This window comes from Podarcis melisellensis (assembly GCF_964234715.1).
Source record: "Podarcis melisellensis genome assembly, chromosome: 4".
In the NCBI taxonomy this organism is placed as follows: Eukaryota; Metazoa; Chordata; class Lepidosauria; order Squamata; family Lacertidae; genus Podarcis; species Podarcis melisellensis.
In genome coordinates this window covers 263993-282987 of record NC_138531.1, presented here as the reverse complement: position 1 = coordinate 282987, position 18995 = coordinate 263993, and positions in this window count along the sequence as shown.

The following is an 18995-nucleotide window of genomic DNA, read 5'->3' as shown; positions in this document are numbered from 1 at the left end:
GGGGATCCTTTGCAACAGTTCAGCACCATTTTTGAATGAATTGCAGAACGTCAGAAATTTTGAAGAAATTGTGACCGCGCGGCTTAGGGATTTTTGCAAAAAAAGTTGTTCAGACGTCGAGGGCTAATTCTGTTTCCGATGATAAAAACCCACCTGTTTCCACCAAAAAACCCTTCAGGGGATCGTTTGCAACAGTTTAGCACCATTTTTGAGTGAATTGCAGAACACCAGAAATTTTGAAGAAATTGTGACCGCGCGGCTTAGGGATTTTTGCAAAAAAAGTTGTTCAGACGTCGAGGGCTAATTCTGTTTCCGATGATAAATACCCACCTGTTTCCACTGAAAAACCTTTCAGGGGATCGTTTGCAACAGTTTGGCACCATCTTTGAATGAATTGCAGAACGTCAGAAATTTTGAAGAAATTGTGACTGCGCGGCTTAGGGATTTTTTCAAAAAAAGTTGTTCATACGTCGAGGGCTAATTCTGCTTCCGATGATAAAAACCCACCTGTTTCCACTGAAAAACCCTTCAGGGGATCGTTTGCAACAGTTTGGCACCATTTCTGAGTAAATTGCAGAACGCCAGAAATTTTGAAGAAATTGTGACCGCGCGCCTTAGGGATTTTTGCAAAGAAAGTTGTTAAGATGTCGAGGGCTAATTCTGTTTCCGATGATAAAAACCCACCTGTTTCCACCGAAAAACCCTTCAGGGGATCGTTTGCAACAGTTTAGCACCATTTTTGAGTGAATTGCAGAACACCAGAAATTTTGAAGTAATTGTGACCGCGCGGCTTAGGGATTTTTGCAAAAAAAGTTGTTCAGACGTCGAGGGCTAATTCTGTTTCCGATGATAAATACCCACCTGTTTCCACTGAAAAACCTTTCAGGGGATCGTTTGCAAGAGTTTGGCACCATCTTTGAATGAATTGCAGAACGTCAGAAATTTTGAAGAAATTGTGACCGCGCGGCTTAGGGATTTTTTTAAAAAAAGTTGTTCAGATGTCGAGGGCTAATTCTCTTTCCGATGATAAATACCCACCTGTTTCCACCGAAAAACCCTTCAGGGGATTGTTTGAAACAGTTTAGCACCATCTTTGAATGAATTGCAGAACGTCAGATTTTTGCTGAAATTGTGACCGCGCGGCTTAGGGATTTTTTCAAAAAAAGTTGTTCAGACGTCGAGGGCTAATTCTGTTTACGATGATAAAAACACACCTGTTTCCACTGAAAAACCTTTCAGGGGATCCTTGGCAACAATTCAGCACCATTTTTGAATGAATTGCAGAACGTCAGATTTTTGCTGAAATTGTGACCGCGCGGCTTAGGGATTTTTTCAAAAAAAGTTGTTCAGACGTCGAGGGCTAATTCTGTTTCCAATGATAAAAACCCACCTGTTTCCACCAAAAAACCCTTCAGGGGATCGTTTGCAACAGTTTGGCACCAACTTTGAATGAATTGCAGAACGTCAGAAATTTTGAAGAAATTGTGACCGCGCGGCTTGGGGATTTTTTCAAAAAAAGTTGTTCAGACGTCGTGGGCTAATTCTGTTTCCGATGATAAAAACCCACCTGATTCCACTGAAAAACCTTTCAGGGGATCCTTTGCAACAGTTCAGCACCATTTTTGAATGAATTGCAAAACGTCAGATTTTTGCTGAAATTGTGACCGCGCGGCTTAGGGATTTTTGCAAAAAAAAGTTGTTCAGAGGTCGAGGGCTAATTCTGTTTCCGATGATAAAAATCCACCTGTTTCCACCAAAAAACCTTTCAGGGGATCGTTTGCAACAGTTTGGCACCATTTCTGAGTGAATTGCAGAACGTCAGAAATTTTGAAGAAATTGTGACTGCGCGGCTTAGGGATTTTTTCAAAAAAAGTTGTTCATACGTCGAGGGCTAATTCTGCTTCCAATGATAAAAACCCACCTGTTTCCACTGAAAAACCCTTCAGGGGATCGTTTGCAACAGTTTGGCACCATTTCTGAGTAAATTGCAGAACGCCAGAAATTTTGAAGAAATTGTGACCGCGCGCCTTAGGGATTTTTGCAAAGAAAGTTGTTAAGATGTCGAGGGCTAATTCTGTTTCCGATGATAAAAACCCACCTGATTCCACTGAAAAACCTTTCAGGGGATCCTTTGCAACACTTCAGCACCATTTTTGAATGAATTGCAGAACGTGATATTTTTCCTGATATTGTGACCGCGCAGCTTAGGGATTTTTGCAAAAAAAGTTGTTCAGACGTCGAGGGATAATTCTGTTTCCGATGATAAAAATCCACCTGTTTCCACCGAAAAACCTTTCAGGGGATCGTTTGCAACAGTTTAGCACCATTTTTGAGTGAATTGCAGAACACCAGAAATTTTGAAGAAATTGTGACCGCGCGGCTTAGGGATTTTTGCAAAAAAAGTTGTTAAGACGTCGAGGGCTAATTCTGTTTCCGATGATAAAAACCCACCTGATTCCACTGAAAAACCTTTCAGGGGATCCTTTGCAACAGTTCAGCACCATTTTTGAATGAATTGCAGAAGTTAAGATTTTTGCTGAAATTGTGACCGCGCGGGTTAGGGATTTTTTCAAAAAAAGTTGTTCAGAGGTCGAGGGCTAATTCTGTTTCCGATGATAAATACCCACCTGTTTCCACTGAAAAACCTTTCAGGGGATCCTTTGCAACAATTCAGCACCATTTTTGAATGAATTGCAGAACGTCAGATTTTTGCTGAAATTGTGACCGCGCGGCTTAGGGATTTTTTCAAAAAAAGTTGTTCAGACGTCGAGGACTAATTCTGTTTCCAATGATAAAAACCCACCTGTTTCCACCGAAAAACCTTTCAGGGGATCGTTTGCAACAGTTTGGCACCATCTCTGAGTGAATTGCTGAACGTCAGAAATTTTGACGAAATTGTGACCGCGCACCTTAGGGATTTTTTCAAAAAAAGTTGTTCAGACGTCGAGGGCTAATTCTGTTTCCGATGATAAATATCCACCTGTTTCCACCGAAAAACCCTTCAGGGGATCCTTTGCAACAGTTTGGCAGCATCTTTGAATGAATTGCAGAACGTCAGATTTTTGCTGAAATTTTGACCGCGTGGCTTAGGGATTTTTTCAAAAAAAGTTGTTCAGACGTCGAGGGCTAATTCTGTTTCCGATGATAAATATCCACCTGTTTCCACCGAAAAACCCTTCAGGGGATCCTTTGCAACAGTTCAGCACCATTTTTGAATGAATTGCAGAACGTCAGAAATTTTGAAGAAATTGTGACCGCGCGGCTTAGGGATTTTTGCAAAAAAAGTTGTTCAGACGTTGAGGGCTAATTCTGTTTCCGATGATAAAAACCCACCTGTTTCCACCGAAAAACCCTTCAGGGGATCGTTTGCAATAGTTTAGCCCCATTTTTGAGTGAATTGCAGAACACCAGAAATTTTGAAGAAATTGTGACCGCGCGGCTTAGGGATTTTTGCAAAAAAAGTTGTTCAGACGTCGAGGGCTAATTCTGTTTCCGATGATAAAAACCCACCTGATTCCACTGAAAAACCTTTCAGGGGATCGTTTGCAACAGTTTGGCACCATTTCTGAGTGAATTGCAGAACGTCAGAAATTTTGAAGAAATTGTGACCTCGCGGATTAGGGATTTTTTCAAAAAAAGTTGTTCAGACGTCGAGGGCTAATTCTGTTTCCAATGATAAATACCCACCTGTTTCCACCGAAAAACCCTTCATTGGATCATTTGCAACAGTTTAGCACCATCTTTGAATGAATTGCAGAACGTCAGATTTTTGCTGAAATTGTGACCGCGCGGCTTAGGGATTTTTTCAAAAAAAGTTGTTCAGACGTCGAGGGCTAATTCTGTTCCCGATGATAAAAACAAACCTGTTTCCACTGAAAAACCTTTCAGGGGATCCTTTGCAACAGTTTGGCACCATCTTTAAATGAATTGCAGAACGTCAGATTTTTGCTGAAATTGTGACCGCGCGGCTTAGGGATTTTTTCAAAAAAAGTTGTTCAGACGTCGAGGGATAATTCTGTTTCCGATGATAAAAACCCACCTTTTTCAACTGAAAAACCTTTCAGGGGATCGTTTGCAACAGTTTGGCTCCATTTCTGAGTGAATTGCAGAACGTCAGAAATTTTGAAGAAATTGTGACCGCGCGGCTTAGGGATTTTTGCAAAAAAAGTTGTTCAGACGTCGAGGGCTAATTCTGTTTCCGATGATAAAAACCCACCTGTTTCCACTGAAAAACCCTTCAGGGGATCGTTTGAAACAGTTTAGCACCATTTTTGAGTGAATTGCAGAACACCAGAAATTTTGAAGAAATTGTGACCGCGTGGCTTAGGGATTTTTGCAAAAAAAAGTTGTTCAGAGGTCGAGGGCTAATTCTGTTTCCGATGATAAAAATCCACCTGTTTCCACCGAAAAACCTTTCAGGGGATCGTTTGCAACAGTTTGGCAACATTTCTGAGTGAATTGCAGAACATCAGAAATTTTGAAGAAATTGTGACTGCGCGGCTTAGGGATTTTTTCAATAAAAGTTGTTCAGATGTCGAGGGCTAATTCTGTTTCCGATGATAAATACCCACCTGTTTCCACTGAAAAACCATTCAGGGGATCGTTTGCAACAGTTTGGCACCATCTTTGAATGAATTGCAGAACGTCAGAAATTTTGAAGAAATTGTGACCGCGCGGCTTTGGGATTTTTTCAAAAAAAGTTGTTCAGACGTCGTGGGCTAATTCTGTTTCCGATGATAAAAACCCACCTGTTTCCACTGAAAAACCTTTCAGGGGATCCTTTGCAACAGTTCAGCACCATTTCTGAGTGAATTGCAGAACGTCAGAAATTTTGAAGAAATTGTGACTGCGCGGCTTAGGGATTTTTTCAATAAAAGTTGTTCAGACGTCGAGGGCTAATTCTGTTTCCGATGATAAAAACCCAACTGTTTCGACTGAAAAACCCTTCAGGGGATCGTTTGCAACAGTTTGGCACCATCTTTGAATGAATTGCAGAACGTCAGAAATTTTGAAGAAATTGTGACCGCGCGGCTTAGGGATTTTTTCAAAAAAAGTTGTTTAGACGTCATGGGTAATTCTGTTTCCGATGATAAAAACCCACTTGATTCCACTGAAAAACCTTTTAGGGGATCCTTTGCAACAGTTCAGCACCATTTTTGAATGAATTGCAGAACGTAAGATTTTTGCTGAAATTGTGACCGCGCGGCTTAGGGATTTTTTTAAAAAAAGTTGTTCAGACGTCGTGGGCTAATTCTGTTTCCGATGATAAAAACCCACCTGATTCCACTGAAAAACCTTTCAGGGGATCGTTTGCAACATTTTGGCTCCATTTCTGAGTGAATTGCAGAACGCCAGAAATTTTGAAGAAATTGTGACTGCGCGGCTTAGGGATTTTTTCAAAAAAAGTTGTTCAGACGTCGAGGGCTAATTCTGTTTCCGATGATAAATACCCACCTGTTTCCACCGAAAAACCCTTCATTGGATCATTTGCAACAGTTTAGCACCATCTTTGAATGAATTGCAGAACGTCAGATTTTTGCTAAAATTGTGACCGCGCGGCTTAGGGATGTTTTCAAAAAAAGTTGTTCAGAGGTCGAGGGCTAATTCTGTTTCCAATGATAAAAACCCACCTGTTTCCACCAAAAAACCCTTCAGGGGATCGTTTGCAACAGTTTGGCACCATTTCTGAGTGAATTGCAGAACGTCAGAAATTTTGAAGAAATTGTGACCGCGCGGCTTAGGGATTTTTTCAAAAAAAGTTGTTCAGATGTCGAGGGCTAATTCTGTTTCCGATGATAAATACCCACCTGTTTCCACTGAAAAACCTTTCAGGGGATCGTTTGCAACAGTTTGGCTCCATTTCTGAGTGAATTGCAGAACGTCAGAAATTTTGAAGAAATTGTGACCGCGCGGCTTAGGGATTTTTTCAAAAAAAGTTGTTCAGACGTCGAGGGCTAATTCTGTTCCCGATGATAAAAACAAACCTGTTTCCACTGAAAAACCTTTCAGGGGATCCTTTGCAACAGTTTGGCACCATCTTTAAATGAATTGCAGAACGTCAGATTTTTGCTGAAATTGTGACCGCGCGGCTTAGGGATTTTTTCAAAAAAATTTGTTCAGACGTCGAGGGATAATTCTGTTTCCGATGATAAAAACCCACCTTTTTCAACTGAAAAACCTTTCAGGGGATCGTTTGCAACAGTTTGGCTCCATTTCTGAGTGAATTGCAGAACGTCAGAAATTTTGAAGAAATTGTGACCGCGCGGCTTAGGGATTTTTGCAAAAAAAGTTGTTCAGACGTCGAGGGCTAATTCTGTTTCCGATGATAAAAACCCACCTGTTTCCACTGAAAAACCCTTCAGGGGATCGTTTGAAACAGTTTAGCACCATTTTTGAGTGAATTGCAGAACACCAGAAATTTTGAAGAAATTGTGACCGCGTGGCTTAGGGATTTTTGCAAAAAAAAGTTGTTCAGAGGTCGAGGGCTAATTCTGTTTCCGATGATAAAAATCCACCTGTTTCCACCGAAAAACCTTTCAGGGGATCGTTTGCAACAGTTTGGCAACATTTCTGAGTGAATTGCAGAACATCAGAAATTTTGAAGAAATTGTGACTGCGCGGCTTAGGGATTTTTTCAATAAAAGTTGTTCAGATGTCGAGGGCTAATTCTGTTTCCGATGATAAATACCCACCTGTTTCCACTGAAAAACCATTCAGGGGATCGTTTGCAACAGTTTGGCACCATCTTTGAATGAATTGCAGAACGTCAGAAATTTTGAAGAAATTGTGACCGCGCGGCTTTGGGATTTTTTCAAAAAAAGTTGTTCAGACGTCGTGGGCTAATTCTGTTTCCGATGATAAAAACCCACCTGTTTCCACTGAAAAACCTTTCAGGGGATCCTTTGCAACAGTTCAGCACCATTTCTGAGTGAATTGCAGAACGTCAGAAATTTTGAAGAAATTGTGACTGCGCGGCTTAGGGATTTTTTCAATAAAAGTTGTTCAGACGTCGAGGGCTAATTCTGTTTCCGATGATAAAAACCCAACTGTTTCGACTGAAAAACCCTTCAGGGGATCGTTTGCAACAGTTTGGCACCATCTTTGAATGAATTGCAGAACGTCAGAAATTTTGAAGAAATTGTGACCGCGCGGCTTAGGGATTTTTTCAAAAAAAGTTGTTTAGACGTCGTGGGTAATTCTGTTTCCGATGATAAAAACCCACTTGATTCCACTGAAAAACCTTTTAGGGGATCCTTTGCAACAGTTCAGCACCATTTTTGAATGAATTGCAGAACGTAAGATTTTTGCTGAAATTGTGACCGCGCGGCTTAGGGATTTTTTTAAAAAAAGTTGTTCAGACGTCGTGGGCTAATTCTGTTTCCGATGATAAAAACCCACCTGATTCCACTGAAAAACCTTTCAGGGGATCGTTTGCAACATTTTGGCTCCATTTCTGAGTGAATTGCAGAACGCCAGAAATTTTGAAGAAATTGTGACTGCGCGGCTTAGGGATTTTTTCAAAAAAAGTTGTTCAGACGTCGAGGGCTAATTCTGTTTCCGATGATAAATACCCACCTGTTTCCACCGAAAAACCCTTCATTGGATCATTTGCAACAGTTTAGCACCATCTTTGAATGAATTGCAGAACGTCAGATTTTTGCTAAAATTGTGACCGCGCGGCTTAGGGATGTTTTCAAAAAAAGTTGTTCAGAGGTCGAGGGCTAATTCTGTTTCCAATGATAAAAACCCACCTGTTTCCACCAAAAAACCCTTCAGGGGATCGTTTGCAACAGTTTGGCACCATTTCTGAGTGAATTGCAGAACGTCAGAAATTTTGAAGAAATTGTGACCGCGCGGCTTAGGGATTTTTTCAAAAAAAGTTGTTCAGATGTCGAGGGCTAATTCTGTTTCCGATGATAAATACCCACCTGTTTCCACTGAAAAACCTTTCAGGGGATCGTTTGCAACAGTTTGGCACCATCTTTGAATGAATTGCAGAACGTCAGAAATTTTGAAGAAATTGTGACCGCGCGGCTTAGGGATTTTTTCAAAAAAAGTTGTTCAGATGTCGAGGGCTAATTCTCTTTCCGATGATAAATACCCACCTGTTTCCACCGAAAAACCCTTCAGGGGATTGTTTGCAACAGTTTAGCACCATCTTTGAATGAATTGCAGAACGTCAGATTTTTGCTGAAATTGTGACCGCGCGGCTTAGGGATTTTTTCAAAAAAAGTTGTTCAGACGTCGAGGGCTAATTCTGTTTACGATGATAAAAACACACCTGTTTCCACTGAAAAACCTTTCAGGGGATCCTTTGCAACAATTCAGCACCATTTTTGAATGAATTGCAGAACGTCAGATTTTTGCTGAAATTGTGACCGCGCGGCTTAGGGATTTTTTCAAAAAAAGTTGTTCAGACGTCGAGGGCTAATTCTGTTTCCAATGATAAAAACCCACCTGTTTCCACCAAAAAACCCTTCAGGGTATCGTTTGCAACAGTTTGGCACCATTTCTGAGTGAATTGCAGAACGTCAGAAATTTTGAAGAAATTGTGACCGCGCGGCTTAGGGATTTTTTCAAAAAAAGTTGTTCAGATGTCGAGGGCTAATTCTGTTTCCGATGATAAATACACACCTTTTTCCACTGAAAAACCTTTCAGGGGATCGTTTGCAACAGTTTGGCACCAACTTTGAATGAATTGCAGAACGTCAGAAATTTTGAAGAAATTGTGACCGCGCGGCTTGGGGATTTTTTCAAAAAAAGTTGTTCAGACGTCGTGGGCTAATTCTGTTTCCGATGATAAAAACCCACCTGATTCCACTGAAAAACCTTTCAGGGGATCCTTTGCAACAGTTCAGCACCATTTTTGAATGAATTGCAGAACGTCAGATTTTTGCTGAAATTGTGACCGCGCGGCTTAGGGATTTTTGCAAAAAAAAGTTGTTCAGAGGTCGAGGGCTAATTCTGTTTCCGATGATAAAAATCCACCTGTTTCCACCAAAAAACCTTTCAGGGGATCGTTTGCAACAGTTTGGCACCATTTCTGAGTGAATTGCAGAACGTCAGAAATTTTGAAGAAATTGTGACTGCGCGGCTTAGGGATTTTTTCAAAAAAAGTTGTTCATACGTCGAGGGCTAATTCTGCTTCCGATGATAAAAACCCACCTGTTTCCACTGAAAAACCCTTCAGGGGATCGTTTGCAACAGTTTGGCACCATTTCTGAGTAAATTGCAGAACGCCAGAAATTTTGAAGAAATTGTGACCGCGCGCCTTAGGGATTTTTGCAAAGAAAGTTGTTAAGATGTCGAGGGCTAATTCTGTTTCCGATGATAAAAACCCACCTGTTTCCACCGAAAAACCCTTCAGGGGATCGTTTGCAACAGTTTAGCACCATTTTTGAGTGAATTGCAGAACACCAGAAATTTTGAAGTAATTGTGACCGCGCGGCTTAGGGATTTTTGCAAAAAAAGTTGTTCAGACGTCGAGGGCTAATTCTGTTTCCGATGATAAATACCCACCTGTTTCCACTGAAAAACCTTTCAGGGGATCGTTTGCAAGAGTTTGGCACCATCTTTGAATGAATTGCAGAACGTCAGAAATTTTGAAGAAATTGTGACCGCGCGGCTTAGGGATTTTTTTAAAAAAAGTTGTTCAGATGTCGAGGGCTAATTCTCTTTCCGATGATAAATACCCACCTGTTTCCACCGAAAAACCCTTCAGGGGATTGTTTGCAACAGTTTAGCACCATCTTTGAATGAATTGCAGAACGTCAGATTTTTGCTGAAATTGTGACCGCGCGGCTTAGGGATTTTTTCAAAAAAAGTTGTTCAGACGTCGAGGGCTAATTCTGTTTACGATGATAAAAACACACCTGTTTCCACTGAAAAACCTTTCAGGGGATCCTTTGCAACAATTCAGCACCATTTTTGAATGAATTGCAGAACGTCAGATTTTTGCTGAAAATGTGACCGCGCGGCTTAGGGATTTTTTCAAAAAAAGTTGTTCAGACGTCGAGGGCTAATTCTGTTTCCAATGATAAAAACCCACCTGTTTCCACCAAAAAACCCTTCAGGGGATCGTTTGCAACAGTTTGGCACCATTTCTGAGTGAATTGCAGAACGTCAGAAATTTTGAAGAAATTGTGACCGCGCGTCTTAGGGATTTTTTCAAAAAAAGTTGTTCAGATGTCGAGGGCTAATTCTGTTTCCGATGATAAATACCCACCTTTTTCCACTGAAAAACCTTTCAGGGGATCGTTTGCAACAGTTTGGCACCAACTTTGAATGAATTGCAGAACGTCAGAAATTTTGAAGAAATTGTGACCGCGCGGCTTGGGGATTTTTTCAAAAAAAGTTGTTCAGAGGTCGAGGGCTAATTCTGTTTCCAATGATAAAAACCCACCTGTTTCCACCAAAAAACCCTTCAGGGGATCGTTTGCAACAGTTTGGCACCATTTCTGAGTGAATTGCAGAACGTCAGAAATTTTGAAGAAATTGTGACCGCGCGGCTTAGGGATTTTTTCAAAAAAAGTTGTTCAGATGTCGAGGGCTAATTCTGTTTCCGATGATAAATACCCACCTGTTTCCACTGAAAAACCTTTCAGGGGATCGTTTGCAACAGTTTGGCACCATCTTTGAATGAATTGCAGAACGTCAGAAATTTTGAAGAAATTGTGACCGCGCGGCTTAGGGATTTTTTCAAAAAAAGTTGTTCAGATGTCGAGGGCTAATTCTCTTTCCGATGATAAATACCCACCTGTTTCCACCGAAAAACCCTTCAGGGGATTGTTTGCAACAGTTTAGCACCATCTTTGAATGAATTGCAGAACGTCAGATTTTTGCTGAAATTGTGACCGAGCGGCTTAGGGATTTTTTCAAAAAAAGTTGTTCAGACGTCGAGGGCTAATTCTGTTTACGATGATAAAAACACACCTGTTTCCACTGAAAAACCTTTCAGGGGATCCTTTGCAACAATTCAGCACCATTTTTGAATGAATTGCAGAACGTCAGATTTTTGCTGAAATTGTGACCGCGCGGCTTAGGGATTTTTTCAAAAAAAGTTGTTCAGACGTCGAGGGCTAATTCTGTTTCCAATGATAAAAACCCACCTGTTTCCACCAAAAAACCCTTCAGGGTATCGTTTGCAACAGTTTGGCACCATTTCTGAGTGAATTGCAGAACGTCAGAAATTTTGAAGAAATTGTGACCGCGCGGCTTAGGGATTTTTTCAAAAAAAGTTGTTCAGATGTCGAGGGCTAATTCTGTTTCCGATGATAAATACACACCTTTTTCCACTGAAAAACCTTTCAGGGGATCGTTTGCAACAGTTTGGCACCAACTTTGAATGAATTGCAGAACGTCAGAAATTTTGAAGAAATTGTGACCGCGCGGCTTGGGGATTTTTTCAAAAAAAGTTGTTCAGACGTCGTGGGCTAATTCTGTTTCCGATGATAAAAACCCACCTGATTCCACTGAAAAACCTTTCAGGGGATCCTTTGCAACAGTTCAGCACCATTTTTGAATGAATTGCAGAACGTCAGATTTTTGCTGAAATTGTGACCGCGCGGCTTAGGGATTTTTGCAAAAAAAAGTTGTTCAGAGGTCGAGGGCTAATTCTGTTTCCGATGATAAAAATCCACCTGTTTCCACCAAAAAACCTTTCAGGGGATCGTTTGCAACAGTTTGGCACCATTTCTGAGTGAATTGCAGAACGTCAGAAATTTTGAAGAAATTGTGACTGCGCGGCTTAGGGATTTTTTCAAAAAAAGTTGTTCATACGTCGAGGGCTAATTCTGCTTCCGATGATAAAAACCCACCTGTTTCCACTGAAAAACCCTTCAGGGGATCGTTTGCAACAGTTTGGCACCATTTCTGAGTAAATTGCAGAACGCCAGAAATTTTGAAGAAATTGTGACCGCGCGCCTTAGGGATTTTTGCAAAGAAAGTTGTTAAGATGTCGAGGGCTAATTCTGTTTCCGATGATAAAAACCCACCTGTTTCCACCGAAAAACCCTTCAGGGGATCGTTTGCAACAGTTTAGCACCATTTTTGAGTGAATTGCAGAACACCAGAAATTTTGAAGTAATTGTGACCGCGCGGCTTAGGGATTTTTGCAAAAAAAGTTGTTCAGACGTCGAGGGCTAATTCTGTTTCCGATGATAAATACCCACCTGTTTCCACTGAAAAACCTTTCAGGGGATCGTTTGCAAGAGTTTGGCACCATCTTTGAATGAATTGCAGAACGTCAGAAATTTTGAAGAAATTGTGACCGCGCGGCTTAGGGATTTTTTAAAAAAAAGTTGTTCAGATGTCGAGGGCTAATTCTCTTTCCGATGATAAATACCCACCTGTTTCCACCGAAAAACCCTTCAGGGGATTGTTTGCAACAGTTTAGCACCATCTTTGAATGAATTGCAGAACGTCAGATTTTTGCTGAAATTGTGACCGCGCGGCTTAGGGATTTTTTCAAAAAAAGTTGTTCAGACGTCGAGGGCTAATTCTGTTTACGATGATAAAAACACACCTGTTTCCACTGAAAAACCTTTCAGGGGATCCTTTGCAACAATTCAGCACCATTTTTGAATGAATTGCAGAACGTCAGATTTTTGCTGAAAATGTGACCGCGCGGCTTAGGGATTTTTTCAAAAAAAGTTGTTCAGACGTCGAGGGCTAATTCTGTTTCCAATGATAAAAACCCACCTGTTTCCACCAAAAAACCCTTCAGGGGATCGTTTGCAACAGTTTGGCACCATTTCTGAGTGAATTGCAGAACGTCAGAAATTTTGAAGAAATTGTGACCGCGCGTCTTAGGGATTTTTTCAAAAAAAGTTGTTCAGATGTCGAGGGCTAATTCTGTTTCCGATGATAAATACCCACCTTTTTCCACTGAAAAACCTTTCAGGGGATCGTTTGCAACAGTTTGGCACCAACTTTGAATGAATTGCAGAACGTCAGAAATTTTGAAGAAATTGTGACCGCGCGGCTTGGGGATTTTTTCAAAAAAAGTTGTTCAGACGTCGTGGGCTAATTCTGTTTCCGATGATAAAAACCCACCTGATTCCACTGAAAAACCTTTCAGGGGATCCTTTGCAACAGTTCAGCACCATTTTTGAATGAATTGCAAAACGTCAGATTTTTGCTGAAATTGTGACCGCGCGGCTTAGGGATTTTTGCAAAAAAAAGTTGTTCAGAGGTCGAGGGCTAATTCTGTTTCCGATGATAAAAATCCACCTGTTTCCACCAAAAAACCTTTCAGGGGATCGTTTGCAACAGTTTGGCACCATTTCTGAGTGAATTGCAGAACGTCAGAAATTTTGAAGAAATTGTGACCGCGCGCCTTAGGGATTTTTTCAAAAAAAGTTGTTCATACGTCGAGGGCTAATTCTGCTTCCAATGATAAAAACCCACCTGTTTCCACTGAAAAACCCTTCAGGGGATCGTTTGCAACAGTTTGGCACCATTTCTGAGTAAATTGCAGAACGCCAGAAATTTTGAAGAAATTGTGACCGCGCGCCTTAGGGATTTTTGCAAAGAAAGTTGTTAAGATGTCGAGGGCTAATTCTGTTTCCGATGATAAAAACCCACCTGATTCCACTGAAAAACCTTTCAGGGGATCCTTTGCAACACTTCAGCACCATTTTTGAATGAATTGCAGAACGTGATATTTTTCCTGATATTGTGACCGCGCAGCTTAGGGATTTTTGCAAAAAAAGTTGTTCAGACGTCGAGGGATAATTCTGTTTCTGATGATAAAAATCCACCTGTTTCCACCGAAAAACCTTTCAGGGGATCGTTTGCAACAGTTTAGCACCATTTTTGAGTGAATTGCAGAACACCAGAAATTTTGAAGAAATTGTGACCGCGCGGCTTAGGGATTTTTGCAAAAAAAGTTGTTAAGACGTCGAGGGCTAATTCTGTTTCCGATGATAAAAACCCACCTGATTCCACTGAAAAACCTTTCAGGGGATCCTTTGCAACAGTTCAGCACCATTTTTGAATGAATTGCAGAAGTTAAGATTTTTGCTGAAATTGTGACCGCGCGGGTTAGGGATTTTTTCAAAAAAAGTTGTTCAGAGGTCGAGGGCTAATTCTGTTTCCGATGATAAATACCCACCTGTTTCCACTGAAAAACCTTTCAGGGGATCCTTTGCAGCAATTCAGCACCATTTTTGAATGAATTGCAGAACGTCAGATTTTTGCTGAAATTGTGACCGCGCGGCTTAGGGATTTTTTCAAAAAAAGTTGTTCAGACGTCGAGGACTAATTCTGTTTCCAATGATAAAAACCCACCTGTTTCCACCGAAAAACCTTTCAGGGGATCGTTTGCAACAGTTTGGCACCATCTCTGAGTGAATTGCTGAACGTCAGAAATTTTGACGAAATTGTGACCGCGCACCTTAGGGATTTTTTCAAAAAAAGTTGTTCAGACGTCGAGGGCTAATTCTGTTTCCGATGATAAATATCCACCTGTTTCCACCGAAAAACCCTTCAGGGGATCCTTTGCAACAGTTTGGCAGCATCTTTGAATGAATTGCAGAACGTCAGATTTTTGCTGAAATTTTGACCGCGTGGCTTAGGGATTTTTTCAAAAAAAGTTGTTCAGACGTCGAGGGCTAATTCTGTTTCCGATGATAAATATCCACCTGTTTCCACCGAAAAACCCTTCAGGGGATCCTTTGCAACAGTTCAGCACCATTTTTGAATGAATTGCAGAACGTCAGAAATTTTGAAGAAATTGTGACCGCGCGGCTTAGGGATTTTTGCAAAAAAAGTTGTTCAGACGTTGAGGGCTAATTCTGTTTCCGATGATAAAAACCCACCTGTTTCCACCGAAAAACCCTTCAGGGGATCGTTTGCAATAGTTTAGCCCCATTTTTGAGTGAATTGCAGAACACCAGAAATTTTGAAGAAATTGTGACCGCGCGGCTTAGGAATTTTTGCAAAAAAAGTTGTTCAGACGTCGAGGGCTAATTCTGTTTCCGATGATAAAAACCCACCTGATTCCACTGAAAAACCTTTCAGGGGATCGTTTGCAACAGTTTGGCACCATTTCTGAGTGAATTGCAGAACGTCAGAAATTTTGAAGAAATTGTGACCTCGCGGATTAGGGATTTTTTCAAAAAAAGTTGTTCAGACGTCGAGGGCTAATTCTGTTTCCAATGATAAATACCCACCTGTTTCCACCGAAAAACCCTTCATTGGATCGTTTGCAAGAGTTTAGCACCATCTTTGAATGAATTGCAGAACGTCAGATTTTTGCTGAAATTGTGACCGCGCGGCTTAGGGATTTTTTCAAAAAAAGTTGTTCAGACGTCGAGGGCTAATTCTGTTTCCGATGATAAAAACAAACCTGTTTCCAATGAAAAACCTTTCAGGGGATCCTTTGCAACAGTTTGGCACCATCTTTAAATGAATTGCAGAACATCAGATTTTTGCTGAAATTTTGACCGCGCGGCTTAGGGATTTTTTCAAAAAAAGTTGTTCAGACGTCGAGGGATAATTCTGTTTCCGATGATAAAAACCCACCTTTTTCAACTGAAAAACCTTTCAGGGGATCGTTTGCAACAGTTTGGCTCCATTTCTGAGTGAATTGCAGAACGTCAGAAATTTTGAAGAAATTGTGACCGCGCGGCTTAGGGATTTTTGCAAAAAAAGTTGTTCAGACGTCGAGGGCTAATTCTGTTTCCGATGATAAAAACCCACCTGTTTCCACTGAAAAACCCTTCAGGGGATCGTTTGAAACAGTTTAGCACCATTTTTGAGTGAATTGCAGAACACCAGAAATTTTGAAGAAATTGTGACCGCGTGGCTTAGGGATTTTTGCAAAAAAAAGTTGTTCAGAGGTCGAGGGCTAATTCTGTTTCCGATGATAAAAATCCACCTGTTTCCACCGAAAAACCTTTCAGGGGATCGTTTGCAACAGTTTGGCAACATTTCTGAGTGAATTGCAGAACATCAGAAATTTTGAAGAAACTGCGCGGCTTAGGGATTTTTTCAATAAAAGTTGTTCAGATGTCGAGGGCTAATTCTGTTTCCGATGATAAATACCCACCTGTTTCCACTGAAAAACCTTTCAGGGGATCGTTTGCAAGAGTTTGGAACCATCTTTGAATGAATTGCAGAACGTCAGAAATTTTGAAGAAATTGTGACCGCGCGGCTTGGGGATTTTTTCAAAAAAAGTTGTTCAGACGTCGAGGGCTAATTCTGTTTCCGATGATAAAAACCCAACTGTTTCGACTGAAAAACCCTTCAGGGGATCGTTTGCAACAGTTTAGCACCATCTTTGAATGAATTGCAGAACGTCACATTTTTGCTGAAATTGTGACCGCGCGGCTTAGGGATTTTTTCAAAAAAAGTTGTTCAGACGTCGTGGGCTAATTCTGTTTCCGATGATAAAAACCCACCTGATTCCACTGAAAAACCTTTCAGGGGATCCTTTGCAACAGTTCAGCACCATTTTTGAATGAATTGCAGAACGTCAGATTTTTGCTGAAATTGTGACCGCGCGGCTTAGGGATTCTTGCAAAAAAAAGTTGTTCAGAGGTCGAGGGCTAATTCTGTTTCCGATTATAAAAATCCACCTGTTTCCACCGAAAAACCTTTTAGGGGATCGTTTGCAACAGTTTGGCACCATTTCTGAGTGAATTGCAGAACGTCAGAAATTTTGAAGAAATTGTGACTGCGCGGCTTAGGGATTTTTTCAAAAAAAGTTGTTCAGACGTCGAGGGCTAATTCTGTTTCCGATGATAAATACCCACCTGTTTCCACCGAAAAACCCTTCATTGGATCATTTGCAACAGTTTAGCACCATCTTTAAATGAATTGCAGAACGTCAGATTTTTGCTGAAATTGTGACCGCGCGGCTTAGGGATTTTTTCAAAAAAAGTTGTTCAGACGTCGAGGGCTAATTCTGTTTCCGATGAGAAAAACCCACCTTTTTCCACTGAAAAACCTTTCAGGGGATCGTTTGCAACAGTTTGGCACCATTTCTGAGTGAGTGAGTTGCAGAACGCCAGAATTTTTGAAGAAATTGTGAATGCGCGGCTTAGGGATTTTTTCAAAAAAAGTTGTTCAGACGTCGAGGGCTAATTCTGTTTCCGATGATAAAAACCCACCTGATTCCACTGAAAAACCTTTCAGGGGATCCTTTGCAACAGTTCAGCACCATTTTTGAATGAATTGCAGAACGTCAGATTTTTGCTGAAATTGTGACCGCGCGGCTTAGGGATTTTTGCAAAAAAAAGTTGTTCAGAGGTCGAGGGCTAATTCTGTTTCCGATGATAAAAATCCACCTGTTTCCACCGAAAAACCTTTCAGGGGATCGTTTGCAACAGTTTGGCACCATTTCTGAGTGAATTGCAGAACGTCAGAAATTTTGAAGAAATTGTGACTGCGCGGCTTAGGGATTTTTTCAATAAAAGTTGTTCAGACGTCGAGGGCTAATTCTGTTTCCGATGATAAAAACCCACCTGTTTCCACTGAAAAACCCTTCAGGGGATCGTTTGCAACAGTTGGGCACCATTTCTGAGTGAATTGCAGAACGCCAGAAATTTTGAAGAAATTGTGACCGCGCGCCTTAGGGATTTTTGCAAAGAATGTTGTTCAGACGTCGAGGGCTAATTCTGTTTCCGATGATAAACATCCACCTGTTTCCACCGAAAAACCTTTCAGGGGATCGTTTGCAACAGTTTGGCACCATTTCTGAGTGAATTGCAGAACGCCAGAAATTTTGAAGAAATTGTGACTGCGCGGCTTAGGGATTTTTTCAAAAAAAGTTGTTCAGACGTCGAGGGCTAATTCTGTTTCCGATGATAAATACCCACCTGTTTCCACCGAAAAACCCTTCATTGGATCATTTGCAACAGTTTAGCACCATCTTTGAATGAATTGCAGAACGTCACATTTTTGCTGAAATTGTGACCGCGCGGCTTAGGGATTTTTTCAAAAAAAGTTGTTCAGACGTCGTGGACTAATTCTGTTTCCAATGATAAAAACCCACCTGTTTCCACCGAAAAACCTTTCAGGGGATCGTTTGCAACAGTTTGGCACCATCTCTGAGTGAATTGCAGAACGTCAGAAATTTTGACGAAATTGTGACCGCGCGGCTTAGGGATATTTTCAAAAAAAGTTGTTCAGACGTCGAGGGCTAATTCTGTTTCCGATGATAAATATCCACCTGTTTCCACCGAAAAACCCTTCAGGGGATCCTTTGCAACAGTTCAGCACAATTTTTGAATGAATTGCAGAACGTCAGAAATTTTGAAGAAATTGTGACCGCGCGGCTTAGGGATTTTTGCAAAAAAAGTTGTTCAGACGTCGAGGGCTAATTCTGTTTCCGATGATAAAAACCCACCTGTTTCCACTGAAAAACCCTTCAGGGGATCGTTTGCAACAGTTTAGCACCATTTTTGAGTGAATTGCAGAACACCAGAAATTTTGAAGAAATTGTGACCGCGCGGCTTAGGGATTTTTGCAAAAAAAGTTGTTCAGACGTCGAGGGCTAATTCTGTTTCCGATGATAAAAACACACCTGTTTCCACTGAAAAACCTTTCAGGGGATCCTTTGCAACAATTCAGCACCATTTTTGAATGAATTGCAGAACGTCAGATTTTTGCTGAAATTGTGACCGCGCGGCTTAGGGATTTTTTCAAAAAAAGTTGTTCAGACGTCGAGGGCTAATTCTGTTTCCAATGATAAAAAGCCACCTGTTTCCACCGAAAAACCTTTCAGGGGATCGTTTGCAACAGTTTGGCACCATCTCTGAGTGAATTGCAGAACATCAGAAATTTTGACGAAATTGTGACCGCGCGGCTTAGGGATTTTTTCAAAAAAAGTTCTTCAGACGTCGAGGGCTAATTCTGTTTCCGATGATAAATATCCACCTGTTTCCACCGAAAAACCCTTCAGGGGATCCTTTGCAACAGTTTGGCACCATCTTTGAATGAATTGCAGAACGTCAGATTTTTGCTGAAATTTTGACCGCGCGGCTTAGGG